The sequence below is a fragment of the Drosophila miranda genome (genome assembly GCF_003369915.1).
Source record: "Drosophila miranda strain MSH22 chromosome Y unlocalized genomic scaffold, D.miranda_PacBio2.1 Contig_Y1_pilon, whole genome shotgun sequence".
Taxonomy (NCBI): domain Eukaryota; kingdom Metazoa; phylum Arthropoda; class Insecta; order Diptera; family Drosophilidae; genus Drosophila; species Drosophila miranda.
The window spans coordinates 33,327,020-33,345,229 of NW_022881603.1; the positions used below are offsets into that span (position 1 = coordinate 33,327,020).

Sequence of the window (18,210 nt, forward strand, 5' to 3'; positions counted from 1 at the left end):
TTTTTCACACACTCCGAGCTCTGTATTCGACGCGGACGAGCCCCCAAATGTAAGATTAATAATAATGTATTGTTTATTAATAGTGTTTTTCGAAAAAGAGTACAAAGTGTATGATTTAAGATGTGCAATTAATGAGTCTGTTCTTCCGACTTTTTGTTCAACTTTCTGCTTCTACTTCCAACAACCGACTCCCGTATCGATAACCCCTTATCGGTTAGGTCTTTTAAACATCGGTTAAGTCTGGTTATATCGGTTAGGTCTTATCGATGGTATCTTAAGTTCAAATGTTAATTTAGATGGGATAGTGCTAACTGCTTGATACACTGTCCTTTACATATATATATTTATTTATTCCCGAGTAAACACGTCCGTTTTAATCAATGGATTCTCAGTCAATAACTCCAGCCCAACTTCTGCAAGTTCAGCTAAGCGGTACCGAACCAAAAGCTCGAAGATCGGATGATATTTGGAAACTTTAACTGCATAATCGGATGATCTTAGGAACTTTAACTGCATAATCGGATGATCTTTCGCCCAATTGAGCGAAATTTTGGTCAAGATTTTAATCTATGCTCTCCCTACGCTACGCTACTCTCTTGGGTCAAGGTAAACGTGACGTCTTTCGCTTAAATGCGTGCGATGCGCGCTCTCTTTAGAAAGCTTTTCGGAAAGCTTGCAGCTTACGATCCACTTTCGGAGTTACTATGTATCTGCACTTTTAAGCATTACCAAAAGAAAACTGTGCTTATCCGTGATGTTCCATACTCTTTCCCTAAATTCGGCCCCTACAACACAGTTGAAGACGTAATTGTTCTTACAATGAGACTTAAACTGAAGAAGGCCATTTACTAAGGTTTAAGCTGAATATCTTTTAAGTGATAGACTCCTAAGTTTTTCTTATCTTCGCTAGCTAATTGGTAATACATTGTCCCCACTCGGCGAATAACCTTGGCTGATATAAACACAGGCGCCAGTTTAGCGCTGAACTTTTTTAAAGCGTTGCTCTGACAAAAATTCCGGGCATACACGACGTCTCCAACTTTAAGTTGACGGACCCGGCTACGTAAGTTGTATGTCCTCGCATTCTGCTCGTGTGATTCAGCTACCTTTTGCTGAGCGGCTTGTCGACATACTTGTACTACATCTGGATATTCGACTCTGGTGTCATCCGATAGGAGATTTAGTCGTCTGAGTAGTTCATAATCCTTTCCGTTAAGAATCATATTCTGCCCAAATGCAAGAAAATACGGCGAATACCCTGTGCTTCTATGGATATTATCTCTACAGCCAAGCTCGAGATAATTTAATGAATATAACTTTGAGTCGGGGTATCCGTCTTTTGAATAACTCCCGCAGTTCCCTAAGTCAACATCTTTAGTTATCTCGTTGGTGGAGTCCTATATCGTGATATTAGCATATTGTAACTGCCTATATAAGCTAGTCCATCCGGCGTAAGAGACAACAGATTATACATAGGTCGACTTTTCCAACCATGAAAAATAGTCGTAGATTCCGTAGGCAACAGCTGTCGTACTCCCACCCGGCGAGATCTATCAGTATGGCATTACCAGAGAATTATTGTTTTGGATGGAATATAGAGCTATGGTGGAGCCTAGCCCCAGAATGACATGCCACTGGTACTAACGTTAAGTACCAACTTTACGAGAGATCATATCCCTTCGGGCCCCACGTTGGTCGCCAATTATGTAGCGTGCAGGTGTGGGATAGCTGTCGTTTACTCATACTAGTATGGGTAAACGACAGCTATCCCACACCTGCACGCTACATCTTTCTAGCCTTGGGTGTTTTGTACTGTTGCCTTTGAAAAAAATTGGTGGTAAATATTTAGCATTTTTTATATTACAGGAAAAGCTACGAGTATTTTACGAAATCTTTGTCTTATATCGAAGAACGTTTTCTATAGGAATTCAATAACAAGCACCATATGGACACTCGTAATTACCCTTAGAAAAAATAATAGTAAAATCATACCTGTAACTGGCATCACAGCTAAGCATGACCCTAATATTTTTAAATTTTATACTTCATTTAGAGAGTTATTTTACTTAACTGAAAATAATTGGTTTTACGGGATTTTCTTAGCTTAAGTTACCTTATTTGCGCACTCAAAGCACTTGGATACTACTTTATTAATAACGTTCATAAGGTTTTTCGTTTCTCTGATGACATGATCGACCTTCACAAAAGTGGCTGCTTTACCAACATTGTGATCTTTGACTGTAAATTGTAGTGCTTGCACAAAAGTCGGCACTCTATCTAAAATGTTAAGAAGATCTTTCTTGTTGTCACTTGCGGGAACCTGAAAGTTCAAAAAGGAATGTAAACGGTTTCCTGCTTCATCGGTTCAAGGCAGTTGTATGCATGTACCTGGTATGAAAAGTGACGTAGGACTTTATAAAGTCGATTGGCTTCTTCAGCAAAATATTCGGCTTGAGTAAATAAATCCTGAGTTGTTCTTAAAGAACCATTTCCTTTCGTAAATTTATACATGAGGAAAGCCATTGCTGACATGTTTTTAGCTCTTTTTAATATGTCGTTGTCGTCTGACAAGTCATCACCCCATTTTGATTGATATGTGCTTAGATCTCCATTATTTTTGCCTTCAAGGCCCGAAAACTCGACCATTTCGCCATCATCTGTTGTAGGTACACCGGACTTTGATAGTTTATCTGTCGCTTCACATTTCTAGCAGAGGAATAGAGGTACATATGTAATACTATGTACATGCATATATGTATATGAACAAGTTTCAATCTAGTTACTAAATATATTCCAAAATACCTCAGTTTCAGTTTCTCTTTCACTCTTAGTTGGATTAATTGATACAAGTATCTTCTTTGCGATCATTGATATCTCATTGGTCAGCCACTTCCACATGTCTGAGAATGATTCAAAATTTTCATTTGCCGCACTGCTGTTTGAATATTTCCAAAGAATTTTGGCGGCAATGAACACCTGCGGCCCATAGATTCTTAAATTGATAGCTAAGCATTTAGCTTGAACCTGAAGTCTTTCTGTAGGTGCTGCAAAAGCTTGCAAATGTCAAATATGTGATCGCAGCAGTCATGAAACTTAGTAGAACGTTGGTTTAGATTATCGATGTCGTACGCCATTGCTAGAACATGGAAAGATTTGACCAGCTTTGAGCAGATCTTCAGGGATTCATTGAAATCCTTAATCTGGCTCGATACAGAAATCATGAGCTGCTTGCACAGCTCCTCTAAGCTCCTCAGCATTCCGAGCTCCGGCTCCCGACCACCTTTCACCTGAACTCCAACATTTTCATGCTGGTCTTTCATTATGGCGTTAAGATACATGTCAAACTCCAGCTTGCAGTTATCGCAGTAGGTTAAAAGGTTCTTTCGATGATTGTGACTTATATAAGGGGAGTCTGTGAAGTCATGAGCTTTCTCAAACAACTTCTCAAACGCCAGTGTAAGCTCTTCGCGCATGTCCATGCTTTCAGAATTTAAATGCTTTCTAAAGTTGGTGTTATTGATCATACGACCGCCACCACCACCACCACCGGATGGGGCTAGGTTCTTTTTCGACTTCCAAAGATCATCGTCAAGGAAATTAAAGTATGAATCGGAATTATTATTTCCCTCAGTATTGCTGTCGTAGTAACTCATTTGGAATTTGTATCTCTTTATCAGGTTTATAATACGCTTTATTGTCGTGTATATGCTCTCATTCTCATAATGTGGGTTACTTGCTTGCTTGTCGTAAGGCATATGCTTTGCCGAATCGAATATGCTATCCTTTACGACAAAGTGTATCAAGTCCATGGCTCTTCGTATCTGGCAGAACACAGTATCCCGGTTCTCCTTTACTATAACACAGTCACTGTGTATCAAGCTATTTTTTGATGAAGTTAGTAAAATTGCGATTGACTTTTCCAGAATTTGACGGGCAGAAAACATTTGAGCTCGCCGCCTCTCCTCTTTAACGGAGTTACGATGGTGGCCAGTGAGGTATGCTAATTCGATCATTTCTGTGCCAAAGACAGAAAACGCACGCACAAATTCAGTGAAGTTCATGACTGACTCCAGCTTCTCCAGGCTCTCCGATGCTCGTTTCTTAGCAGTTAATAATTTTTTCACAACTATTATGTCAACTAAAAGCAGTATTCTCGTAACCGAGGAGAGCAGAGACCTGGCAGCTAAGATTATTGCACCATAGTCCTTCAATGGCTCAATATTAAGCCGAAGCTCCATACCACTCAACGGTGATATTTCACACAGCCGTTCAATAGATTTTCCTGTAGAATAAAATCAATTGTGTTAACTTTTTTACCACTCATATCAGTGACAGGCAAGCTTATTGGCCAATTCTTTCATACTAAAAGTCTTATAAAGGTAATTGACGTAAACGTACCTGCGTCTCTTGCTTCTTTAGCAGCCTCGTACATGTCCCCCTTTATATCGATGTTCTCCTCTGCAATTATTTCTCCTATTGTTATAAATCGTTCGACAGCTATGTTTAGTAGGTGTCCTATGTTTCCAAAAGTGGACATGATTTGCTCGTTATGAATATCACGAACTCGAAAGCGTTGATTCTAAAACAAAAGCAGTTTTTAAGTATTTGTTAATTTTTCTAATCGCTCATCCAATGATGGAGTTGGTCTATAGCCAAATTAACTTCATAATGAATTTACATGCCGGCTTGAAACTTACGTTTACTGTTGGTTGAGTCATTCCGTACATTTTAGATACGATCAGTTCTCAATAAAAGAATTCACAACTTCCTTAATATGCACAGTTTGTATTTTATTCATGTAACATTTTTATTTACTTCGTATTGATTTTTCTCAGTACCTACATAGGTTTGCACAGTTGAATAGGAGTTGCATTAAAACTTAATCAAGTGTTTTGGCACTTGCTAATACCGTTACGTTACTGTGTAAAGTATGAGAATTTACATTTAAGCTCGAAGAAAAGTCAATATTTTAGCTAGCGAAAGTTTAATTTAGAGTGATATAGCTTGCTTTCTGTAAACAACTTGTTTACTATAGACGAATGTATATATACTTATACACTTTCAGGCCTATACACTATGTATATGCGGTTTGAACTTGTAAAATTTGTCTGTTCTGCGCAAATCGCGTGCGCAAAAAACCAACTTAGTACTGTAAAATGCAACAGTTTCTTGCAAAGAAGAGGGAGTTAAAATCTCGAATTGCAAAAAAAAATATTTATAATATAAGTAAGTAAGTATCATGGAAAACCAGTTGGAATAAATTTCTATATCAAATTATTTTACGCGAATTATCCGAAGCGTCGTTTTGCAGCACTTGCAACAGACTTCACTTCAAGTTAAGGCCTAGTACTTAAATCAGCAAAAAAATAAAAAATAATAATAATAATAGATTAATACTGGAGAGGCAACGATACATACGGGAAACGCGGAATGTAGAAATATTCTATCTTTCGTCGATATTTACTTATAAGAAGCGCCACAGCGCCCAAAAATGTTATACTCAAGCCTGCTTTCATAATTGCAATTCATAATTTCAAAATTGGAATTTTTAACCAATTTAACCAATTAAATTGGTTGGTGGTACTAGGTTTAAGGCTTGCCTTGCTCATCTTCTAAATGTCTTTCAGATGTTCATGGTCTTGAAGTGTAGTGGAATACAAAATCGGAATGCAACAATCGATAAATAACATACATTTTTTGTACAAACCATACATAATACTGTGCACTCATGCAGGGCTCTAATACGATAATACTTTTCGGTATTTTTTTAGGTCAAAATTAAACCGACGGTATATAGGTATATAATGGTATATTTTGCCAATTTCATCAATCTATTAAATTTCATTTTTAACGTTATATAGAAATCCAAAAAAAGCAAGTATTTAAATTAAGCCAATCAAGTAGAAATTGATTCATCAATCGTATAAAATTATCTGGGCAAAACTGAGAGATCTATATAGATGGGAATATTCGACGGAAGATTAAGGTTGACAACAATGCTTCCCGGCAACATAAATTTTCATACCCTACGGAAAAGGATATTATAAATGTAGTAGTTTAAGTTGCTTGATGGCAACGAGTAACATTTATTTGATAAGTATGTTGCACTTAAAATTATAACAGCTCCAAGTTTTACAAGTATGTTTGTGACTAATTATATGCGTGTACGTCTGATGCGTGGCTGAACTGACAACTGACTGATCTCTCTCTCTTGCTATCGGCTCTCTCAGAGCCGATTACTGGTCTATCCCGACGACACGACAAAAACACGACCGCTTCGTGTCTCTCTCGTGCAATGTTTTCAACTACTTCCTTTCTAATTTCTTCGCGGTCCTTGTTCAACTCTTCGATAAGTGATTCTTCCAATATTTCTTTTATTTTCGGATCCATTCCTATACGCATGTCTAGCCCAGTCAATATCTTGAAAGGTGTTACCTTGGTACTTCACGGCTCAACACTGTTGATCATTTGCTGTACTTTTCCTAGATGCTTATACCAACTACCGGAATTACCCTGACACAATTTCGACAACATAGGCACCACTATCTTGTGCATCCTTTCGACTTGACCATTCCCACGTGGAACGCCTGTGGCAATCATTAAATGCTGTATTTTCTCTCTCTCACAATATTCACGAAACAAATTGGACATAAACGCTGCACCCCTATCCGTCACTATTCTGTTCGGATTACCAAAACTAGTCCCCTGAATTTCCAAACACTTAACGACCTTTTCAACGCCTGTACTACGTGTAGAATATAACCAAACAAGCTTAAAAACCCATCAACGACAACCAGTATATAATTGTACTGTTTTTTAGTCATTTCCATTGGTCCAACGGGATCAATGTGATACGTTTGTAACGGCCTATCACCCTTGTCTATTGGTTGCAAATAACCCTCACGTTTTCCTGTCTTTTCATTGACAATGATACACTCGACACAACTATTCATTACGCGCCATACTTTGTCTTTTAACTTCGGAATATAATACGACTTTTCAATGATATCTTGTGTCTTTTTAACTGAAAAATGTCCTTGCTTATGTGCTATTGATATAATCTCATTTTCCAACTGAGCTGGTACTACGATAAGCTCCTTATCCGGATCCTTAAACAAAATCTGATTCCGAATATAATAATCCTCATATTCCTTGTCCTCCACAATACTTTTAACAGCCTTAACCCAATCGTCAGTTAGCTGAGCTTCTTTCAAACGATGAGCTATACTTTCGGTCGCCATAAAACAAGATACACGACTCAACGCGTCAACGTGCCTCATCTTCGTTCCTGAGCGATGTTCTATAACATAATTAAAATTTTGTTGGTACATGGCCCAACGTGCTACTCTCAAAGGAACGTCTTTCTTTTTGATCGTCATTGTAAATGCATTACAATCTGTGACAATTTTGAACTTTATACCTGTTAAGCTATTAAGCGTTTTTAACAACTGTTGCAATTTGAAGTTTATGAAAGTCGAGAGGCTGTTTAAAATTCACAATTTATTTGCATATGTAAACCAACTTATCGCGTATGTACATATGGGGATGATTGGGGCGAACGATTGATGCGAGGATGTTAGTCTAATAGCTGCGACGATTAGCTCAAGACTGCTCATGCAAGGGCTGACGAGCCAAATTGCCGGGCCCTATGCAGCAAGCTTAGACGCGAGCGAGAGCGTATGATAGCCCGAGAGCGTTAGAGCTGCTCGGGGACGCTGTTAAGCCGAGTCCGACAGATTGCGACATAAGGAGACGAAAGAATTCCGCTGCATGCGCATATGCGGTAGCAAATGATCTTTGCAGTGGGGGCATTGGAAACGACAACACCAAAATGCATTTCCTTTGAGCCGCACCACTGGCAATAATTTAAAATATTTAAGCTGCTTGACCCGACATACTCCCCCCGTTGGAAGCCTGACTTTCAACAGCATCTTTAAGGGGCAGCAGGCACAGCTTGTTGACGGCGCGCTTGTTGATTCCAGATGACGTCTTCAGCACAGCAACTCGGGCAACGCCATCTCGTCCAGGCAAAAGCTCGACCACTCTCGCCAGTGGCCACTTCATGGGAGGAAGATTCTCATCCTTGACAAGAACCAAATCTGCGACTGCTAAACTAGGCTTCGCAGTGCGCCACTTTGAGCGCTGCTGCAGTGACGTTATGTACTCCTCCTTCCACCGGGACCAAAAGAGCTGCTGCAGGTACGAAACGCGCTGCCAGCCGTCCAGGCGATCGAAGTTTAGCTGCGTGACGTCAGGCTCAGCGAACGAAGCAGGAGGGCCACCATTCAAGAAATGCGCTGGAGTTAGAACATCTAGATCGGCAGGGCTCTCTGAAATTGAAACTAAGGGTCTTGAATTAATCACTGCCGTGATGTGGCACAACAGCGTCCGGAGCTCGTTAAATCCAAGAACCGAGTTGCCTATCGCACGGTAGAAGTGGTACTTGGCCGTCTTCACTGCAGCCTCCCATAGACCACCAAAATGAGGGGAGCGCGGAGGAATGAAATGCCAGTCTATAGCCTCGACCAAGCAAAAATCCAGCAGCGCCTTCTGATGGTCATCGCTGAGGACCAGGCGCTTTAATTCCATCAGCTCATTCTTAGCGCCGACAAAATTGGTTGCGTTGTCTGACCAAATTTGCCGCGGCTTCCGTCTGGTACATATGAAGCGCTTTAGTCCATGTAGAAAAGCAACTGTGGATAAGTCCTTTATAAGCTCCAGATGAACAGCCTTGGTAGCGAAACAAATGAAGACGCAGACGTAGCACTTGATTGGAGCTTTGTTGCGTGCCTCCGGTTTGTAGAAAAACGGCCCACAGAAGTCCACGCCTGTGATCTCAAAGGCATGAGAAACATCGAGCCGCTCCTTTGGAAGATCCGCCATAATATGCTCCAATACCCTGGGCTTTAGTCGAAAGCATCTTACGCACTTGTTTACTGCCTTGTTTACCGTCTTTCTCCCCCCAATAGGCCCCCCAATTAGTCCAAGCAAAGCTCGAGGACCAGCGTGCAGATTCCGCTCATGAAAATGGGAGATTATTGCAAGAGTCAGTGGATGGCTGCTGGGCAAGATGATGGGATGACGGCCATCAAAATCCAACGAAGAGTTTTTCAGTCGACCATCTACCCTGAGAAGTCCAAACTGATCCATGAATGGCGATAACGATGCGATTGAGCTCGATGAGGAGACTGCTCCCCTTGCCCGCAGTGACTTCATGTCCTCCCATAGCTGAGTACGCTGGACTAGTCGTAGCAATACCTGGGTTCCATGTTCAATGTCTGAGACAGTGAGTCCGGGGCGCCGAATTCGGTTGCAAAACTTGTGAATGTATCCGAAAACGCGTTGTAAAGAAGCAAATGAATTCGCATACTTGGAATCAGCAATAATGTCCATGTAGGGCGATTTGACCAGAAGAGCCTTCCGACGAAGTTCAAGGGCTGGCTTATCAGGTAGCACAGTGGGTGGCCAGTCATCTGAGGAGCCGCAAAGAAATGGAGGACCATGAGCCCAAAGAGGTGACTCATTCAGCTCAGTCGACTGAGCCCCTCGAGACAGAATGTCGGCTGGGCTTAAAGCTGTGGGAACATAGCGCCATTCCATTTTTTCGGTCATTTCCTGAATCGTTGACACTCTATTTGCAACAAAAATATTAAATCTTGACGGCTCGTCCCGAATCCAAGAGAGCGCAACGGCAGAATCACACCAACAGTAACACCTTCCCTTGAATACATTCATTCCAGCTATCTCAGATATGAGCCTGGCGAGCAACTCCGCTCCACAAAGCTCCAACTTTGGTACTGTAAGTGTCTTCAAAGGAGCCACACGAGATTTGGCACAAAGTAAGTGACTGCTGAAATGCTGACCCTTGGACACGACATAAATGCATGCACCATAAGCCTCGATGCTGGCATCGCAAAATCCGTGAATTTCCAGCGTAGAGTTTGGAAGGAGCACAAGCCGAGGAAATTCAAGTCGACGAATCTGACCAAAACTGGTGCATATTTCCTGCCACTCGGTGTTCAGTGCGACTGGAAGGCTTTCATCCCAGGACAACTTCTCTTGGCACAAACGCTGGAGAAAGATTTTGGATTTAGTAATTACGGGACCAGCTAGTCCGAGAGGATCGTAGAATCGCGCTATGGATGACAAAACAGAGCCCCTGCAGGAATTCAAAGAAGATTGAAGGGCCGAGAACGAAAATAATAGTAGATCAGAAACCGGATCCCACGCAAGTCCTAAAGTTTTAGTCACATGGCTGCCATCGTCGAACTTCAAAAATGTTTCCTTGTCCTCTTCCGGAACTCCATCCAGCACAGCAGGGACGTTCGAACACCATTTCCTCAATCTGAACTGACCTCTAGACAAAATTCCAGTAGTTTGATACTTTGTCCGGATAGCCTCCTCCTGCGAGCTGGCTCCAGATATCAAGTCATCCACGTATAAGTCACGGCGAAGGATTTCAGCTCCAACTGGAAACGCCATCTGCTCGTCTATTGCCAACTGATGCATCGCTCGCACAGATAGATAGGAGGCAGGCTTCGTCCCATAAGTAACGGTGTCCAATTGAAACACATGCAAGTCTTCTTCCCTGGAGTTTCTCCACAGAATACACTGCAAGTTGCTATCCTCGGTCGAGACTCTTACACAACGATACATCTTACAGATATCTCCCGTAATCGCAACGGCGTATGACCGAAATCGAGCAAGAATATGAAACAGTTTGGGTTGGATTACGGGACCAGCCATTAAAACGTCGCTCAGGGAATATCCAGATGAGGTTGAAGCGGATCCATCAAAAACGACGCGAATCTTGGTCGTAGAACTATCTTCCTTCATGACGCAATGGTGAGGCAAAAAATATCGGCAGTTGCTGATTGACTGGGTAGGAACCTGAGACATATGGCCTAAATCAAGGTACTCCTTTATAAATGCTGCATACTGAGATTTAACCTCAGGGCGACGATCTAACTTTCTCTCAAGGGTCAGGAATCTACGAAGCGCTTGATTGTAAGATTCTCCAAGGAGATCCAAATTATATTTTGCTGGCAGCCGAACACAATAATCGCCTTTATGTAGTCGACGGAAATGCTGCACAAAGTGTGCTTCACAATCTAGCTCTTCTTTGGTAGACTTTATTATTGGTTCGATGCAATTTTCTACCTCCCAAAACCTCCGAAGAAGCACCTCAAGCCGATCCTCATCCCAAGCGCGTTTTCTGAATTGAAGGCAATCCTGGCAGTAGCTTGACCTGACCAACACACAGGAGCTCGAAAAACAGACTTGTGCCAATTATTATAAAACTCCGGATCAGCTAGTGGTATGTTAGATGGAATGTTCCAGTTTTGAGTGTCAATTCCAAAGCTTGGCTGCCGATCGGTTATGCTAGATGCTACAATGGCAGTGATGAGAGTTGAGTAATCCGATGAGCGAGAGTGCAGACTAACGTTGACCGAAAATCCATCCGTGACGAAGCTAGAGTCGCCTATTCCCGAGACTGCAGTCGATGATTTCATTTTTCGAAGCTGAAGCTGATTCGCGAAACGAGAAGTTATTAGATGCAACTGGGAGCCGGAATCCAGCAACGCTCGGCAGGGAACTAAAACTCCGGAACGATTTTTGACTAAGACCGTGGCCGTGGCAAGTAGAACAACACCATTCCTGAGATCTTGGGCAATAAGGGCAGACGAGGTAGCCGCTGAAGTAGAGGGCGCAGTGGTATGCTCAGACGGCGTAGACTCAGACAGTGCAGACTGAGATGGAGTATACGGCGCTGATTTCCCTTGGACTGCGGTATCTTCAGGGCTACCAAAACGAAGGAGGGTATGGTGTCTACCCCCGCAGGTACGACAGTTGCTCGAGGTGCACTGAAGTAATCGATGCCCTGTTCTGAGACAATTTATACACAACGAAAGCGGCTTGGCTTCTTTATGGCGATTTGTGGGGGACAGCGCTTTAAACTTCTGGCAGTGCTGGACCTCGTGAGCACCATCGTTGCACAGCGCGCAGCGTGCTACGGTTTGGTTCGTTGTAACCAATGTGGACCTAGAATTATTATGCTTTCTACTTCTGCCCACCTGATTGCTCGCATAGCTTGCCATAGAAAAGTCCATCGTCTCCAATGATCTGCATCGCTGCTCCAAGAACGAGGCAATAGATTCCCACGACGGAATTAAGTTTGCGAATGCGGGGTCGTTGAATCGTTCCTCCCACTTCTCTTGGCTCGCTGGATCCAGTTTTCGGAGAATTTCCTGCACGACGATGCATCCTACGATCTGCTCAGTGGTGCCCAAACCCTGGAGCGCGCGCATATGTGAATTGAACTTGTCTGAAAGCTCCCGAAGCATGACCACTGACCCAGGTTCCACAGCCTGGAGCGCCAAGATCTCATTGATGTGTGCCTGAAAGACCAATCGCCGATTATTGAATCTGTTTTCCAACAAATCTAATGCCACAGCATAATTGCCATCTGAGATTTCCAGCGACCGAACAGTCTCCAATGCCGAATCCCGCAGACAGGAACGCAAATGCTGGAGCTTTTCTATGTTTGTTAAGTCCGGATGGCTGTCGATTATGGTGGCAAACATTGAATAAAAGTCCGTCCAGTTCGCATACCCGCCGCTAAACGTCCGCAATTGTATAGGAGGCAGGGATGGTACTACTTGTCTACGGTGAGGTAGAAATTGCGAGCCGGCAAACTCAACCGTAGTATTTCCTCCAGCCAAGGTAGAATGAAACGGCATGCGGCCGCTACTCTTAGCCATTTCCCTCATAATCGCCGCCTTCAGCGAGCTTGCAAGTGACTCAAAAATGTCACACAAACCACTGTGAATTTCGCTTCGATCCAATTCCTCAAGCTCGCCGTGAAACATCTCAAATTTGCTGATCAACTTCTCGACTTGCTCTTGCTTTACCACGAGCATGTAGTAGTCACAGTCTGACGACTCATTCTGCCAAGCGGTAGCTAACCTTTTCATTTTCTCGCATAATTCCGTTGACTTAAGCTTCAAAAAAGACACCCTGTTTTGCTCACTGGTCATTGGAATTTCGTTAGCAGCATTAATTTCCATGGTAGCGGCAGCGTTAGCAGAAAGACCAACGTCTCTAGCGGGAAGATGATCGCAAAGAGTAACACGAGCAATAGACGACAAGAACCGAGCCCAGCAAGCGAACAGCTATGTACGAACTGTATATACAAAGGCGACCGGTGTAAGAAACGTTTCTTGCGGGAAGATGACCGAAAAGAGAAGCGCAAGCTAACAGCTCCGTGTACTACCGAATATGCAGGGGAGGCCGGTGTATATATGTATGGATAACTTATGTGGTCGATGACACTGGTTGAGATGGCAATTAGTTAAGATCTTTGAATGCTATATTAGTTTGTGATTGCACTGATGGGTTATTTATTGCACAATCACGTCGGGGACACCAAATGTTAATCTATTAAGCGTTTTTAACAACTGTTGCAATTTGAAGTTTATGAAAGTCGAGAGGCTGTTTATAATTCACAATTTATTTGCATATGTAAACCAACTTATCGCGTATGTACATATGGGGATGATTGGGGCGAACGATTGATGCGAGGATGTTAGTCTAATAGCTGCGACGATTAGCTCAAGACTGCTCATGCAAGGGCTGACGGGCCAAATTGCCGGGCCCTATGCAGCAAGCTTAGAGGACGCTGTTAAGCCGAGTCCGACAGATTGCGACATAAGGAGACGAAAGAATTCCGCTGCATGCGCATATGCGGTAGCAAATGATCTTTGCAGTGGGGGCATTGGAAACGCCAACACCAAAATGCATTTCCTTTGAGCCGCACCACTGGCAATAATTTAAAATATTTAAGCTGCTTGACCCGACAATACCCAAAACGTATACACGCCATTTCGCTAAAGCTTCGATAATTGCCAGAACCTCAAGGTCATAAGCAGGATATTTCTCTTCACATGGCTTAGTCCTACGGCTCATATATTGAACTGGATGGAATTGGCTGTCTTCCAAACTCTTTTGCAGTAACACGGCTCCATACCCCCATTTTGATGCATCAGTATGGATTTCTGTCTCCAACTTCGGGTTGTACATTTCTAAAACAGGTCTACTAATCAATGCTACCTTTAGTTGTTCAAACGCAACCTGATGTATCTCCTTAAATTCAAATTTAACATCCTTCCGCAGCAGATCTGTCAATGGTTTTGCAATAACAGCATAACCCTCAATAAACTTTCGGAAATAAGAAGTCAATCCTATGAAACGCTGCACTGCTTTTTATACCCGATACTCAAAATGAGTATTGGGGTATATTAGATTTGTGGTAAAAGTGGATGTGTGTAACGTCCAGAAGGAATTGTTTCCGACCCCATAAAGTATATATATTCTTGATCAGCATCAATAGCCGAGTCGATTGAGCCCTGTCTGTCTGTCCGTCTGTCCGTCCGTCCGTCCGTCCGTCCGTCCGTCCGTCCGTCCGTCCCCTTCAGCGCCTAGTGCTCAAAGACTATAAGAGCTAGAGCAACGATGTTTTGGATCCAGACTTCTGTGATATGTCACTGCTACAAAAATATTTCAAAACTTCGCCCCGCCCACTTCCGCCCCCACAAAGGACGAAAATCTGTGGCATCTACATTTTTAAAGATAGTATAAAACTAAAAGCGCAGAATCGTAGAAGATGACTATATCTTCTAGAGTGCAAAATCTGAACCAGATCGTATAATTATTATAGCCAAAATCAAGAAAACAATTTCATTCTTTCTCGCTCTGTCTCTCTCTAACACACAGGTTTCATGTTCGGTTTTGTCAATTGCAAAATATGAGTTCAAGGATCTCAGAACCTATAAGAGCCAGAGCAACCAAATTTGGTATCCACACTCCTGTGATATCGGACCTTGACCGTTTCGTGTCCAAATTTCGCCACACCCCCTTCCGCCCACGCAAAGGACGAAAATCTGGGGCATCCACAAATCTCAGAGACTATTAAGGCTAGAGTAGCCAAATTTGGTATCCGCACTTCTGTTAGATCTCACTATAAAACGTATATCTCAGAATTTAGCCCCACCCCCTTCCGCCCCCACAAAGAACGAAAATCTGTTGCATCCACAATATTGCACATTCGAGACAGATTCGAAACGCAGAATCATAGATAATGACCATATCTATCAGATTGCTGAATCTGGATCAGATCAGATCATTTTTAGAGCCAAAAGGAACAAATCAATTTGCAGTGGCTACGCAGCCCCCGACGTCACGCTCAGACTGATTTTCTGTCTCTCTCGCACGCACTCTTTGTCGTGACGTTCAATATTAGCGGCGTCTGCCGGAGAGAGCCATACTGACTTAGTATCGGGTATAACTGTAGAGTTGCGGTGTCCGCAGCAACTCACAACGTTCCACCTCGTTTATCAACTGGCACTGGGAACTTTTCGACTGCTCTCGTCTTCTCATCACTTGGTCTTATCGTATTCTTTTCTATTATATACCCCAGAGACTCGACTTCTACAGGCACATGGAAAAAACCATTCGTTAAATCCAACGTGGTGAAATACTTTGCACCCTGCAGTTTCTCCAACACTGTATCCATATGTGACATTGGAAAGTTATCGCGAACTATTTTCTCATTCAGCTTTCGGTAATCACAGCATAGTCTCTTGCTACCGTTCTTTTTGGGTACCAACACTACTGGTGATGCATACTCCGATGTACTTGGCTTTATAAGTTTCTGAGCCAGCCACTCTTCCACTTGCTTGTCCACGATTTCCTGTTCACACAACGGTAATCGTCTCGGATGCTGGAAAACTGGTATCTCATCCACTAATACAATTTTCATTTTTATCGGCACATCTACAATTCTCTGAGGTTGGTACTTTCCTACCATACCCCTAACCTCTCTAGCATGTACTTCACTGAGATGACCAACATCAATTGAAAACTCCTTCTCAGCTTCGTCAATACTTGACATGCAAATGCCTTTATATTCATTAAACAATTCCACGCATGAGGACGATGCTACCTGATCAAGTTTCTTATCTTTATCCTCGCCACAAACTCTACGAACAAATCTTGTTCCTGTCTTAGAAACTTGCATGTCCACATGATCCAGAATAGTCCTTCCTAAAATGGCTTCAAAACCAATATCCTCGTCTGGAATGACATGAAATTCTACCTCCATTCCAATCTCATCGATTTTCACTGGTATCGAAAAGCTACCAAAAGTTACAACTTGACTATCTCCAATACCTGTTAAACATTTCTCCTGGCCGATCAGTTCAAGATTTCCAAATTTCAAAAATACCCTCCTGCGAATTAAACACAAATCTGCTCCAGTATCAATCAAACCTTGGAATACCAAATTCGCGTACTTAATATCCTTTAATTCCAAACCTGATGGAGTGAAAATACCTGACGGCTTATCAACGACTTCCTTATCTCGAATAATGTTCGTATTCGATCTCTTTTCTTGTCTGGTTTCGACCTTGACATTACAGCTTGCAGCACGGTGTCCTTGTTGGCCACATTTGAAACAACAAAAATCATTTTTGGGACAATCTTTCCTCAAATGCGATTTGTCTCCACACTTAAAACATTTCCTAAAATTCTCTGCCATCGACCCTTTCACCGAACTCTCACTTTTATTACTCAGCGGCCAATTCTTACTCATCGGCTTGGATCCGCCTCTAGCTTTCTGGTAAACATCGATCTGAAATTTAAGCTCCTTTAAGTTTCTAGCTTGGTACAGCATTGCCTTACTTGCCCTAGCGTCTGGTATACCATCCACAAAATATTCGATTAAACTCTCATCATCTAGTTTAATTGGCTTGGCTATCTCCATTAACGCATAAAAAAACTCATGCAACGACTCTCCTTTTTTCTGCTGGCGCTTTTGCAACATTCTATGTACTTCTACGGACGACAGTTGAACACTAAACTCATCCAACAGAGCTGCCTTCAACGAATTCCAGTTACGAATATCACGCAAACTACGAGCGAAAGATTTTGCTGCACCAACTAACAACTGCTTGGCATAAATGAATAATTGTAATTGACTCCATTGAACAGTAGCTGCGCATTCTTCTAATTCCTCTATCCATTGATTGATGTCGGGGTTATTAGAACCAGAAAATTGTGACACACTACCTTCCACGTCTTTTAGCGTAAACCAAGATTTATACTCTGCCTGTCGCGTACCTGGTTGAACTGCTACGGTATCATCCACTGCTGTTACTACGGACTCATTCTCTGACTCTTCTTCATCCTCAACTGGAAAGCCGTGATGTATTAATAGTCTATCTTGCAAATCGCGCTTTCGTCCCGTCGTCTGCAACGCAAGCTCTCTTAACTTCTCTCGCAAATCTGCCACTCTCAGTGTCATTATCTCCTCAACTTGCATCGTGACGATTTAAATACAAAATAATTGATATTAGCTTATATCTAAGAAAATGTAATTAAATCAACTTAAACAACCTTATTACTGCTGGCCTGTTAACAATTTTCCAGTTACCATCGACTCCGAAAACGCCTTTTTTTTTTAGGATTTAAGTTACCAAGCTCCCCGTGAGTAGCGTGGGATTATTTGGCCGCCCGCCTTTTGAAGGTGGAAATTGCCAAGTCAAAGAATAGAAGATGTTGGAGTACTGTTTATAGCTTTACATCAATTTCGTCGATGAAGTCAATTAGTGTTTGGTACGCGCTGATGTTTTCTTTTTCAAAGAATTTGTAAATATCATTATATTTTCTTAGAGATGGGAAGTTTTGCCTTGTTGTGTTGTACTTTTTACAATTGAAAATTAAATGCGAGGCGTTATCGATACTATCGCATGTATCACATATGTTACTAGGAACTACATGCATTTTGGCGAGAGTGTGCCTATCGAATGCGTTACCACTAAGCAGTCTGTTGATTCTTTTAGCGTCAATGGCTTTAAGCTTAGTTTTATTTAGGAACCACGGTTTGGATGATGTTGAGGGGAAAAGCGAGCAGTAACCTCGGTGCTTGATACTAGCAAACTCGGCGTATTCTCTCTCCCATTCTGCTTTTAAGATTCTGTGTATTTCGCACATAGCGTCTTTAAGGTTCCATTTAACCACTGTTTATTTTCCTCGTCTGTGGGCTTCTTTGGCTGCTGCGTCAACTGAAGTGTTCTGAGGGATGTTAGCGTGTCCGGGAATGTAGTGAACCTCTACAGTTCTTAGATGTGGATTTTGTTGGATCTTTTCTCTGAT

General features: G+C 42.3%; 1 pseudogene; it reads right to left on the bottom strand.

Moving 5' to 3' along the window:
- Window positions 1-5,007, bottom strand: part of LOC117190164 — a 66,593-nt pseudogene extending 61,586 nt beyond the window's left edge.
- Window positions 5,008-18,210: the final 13,203 nt, after the last annotated feature.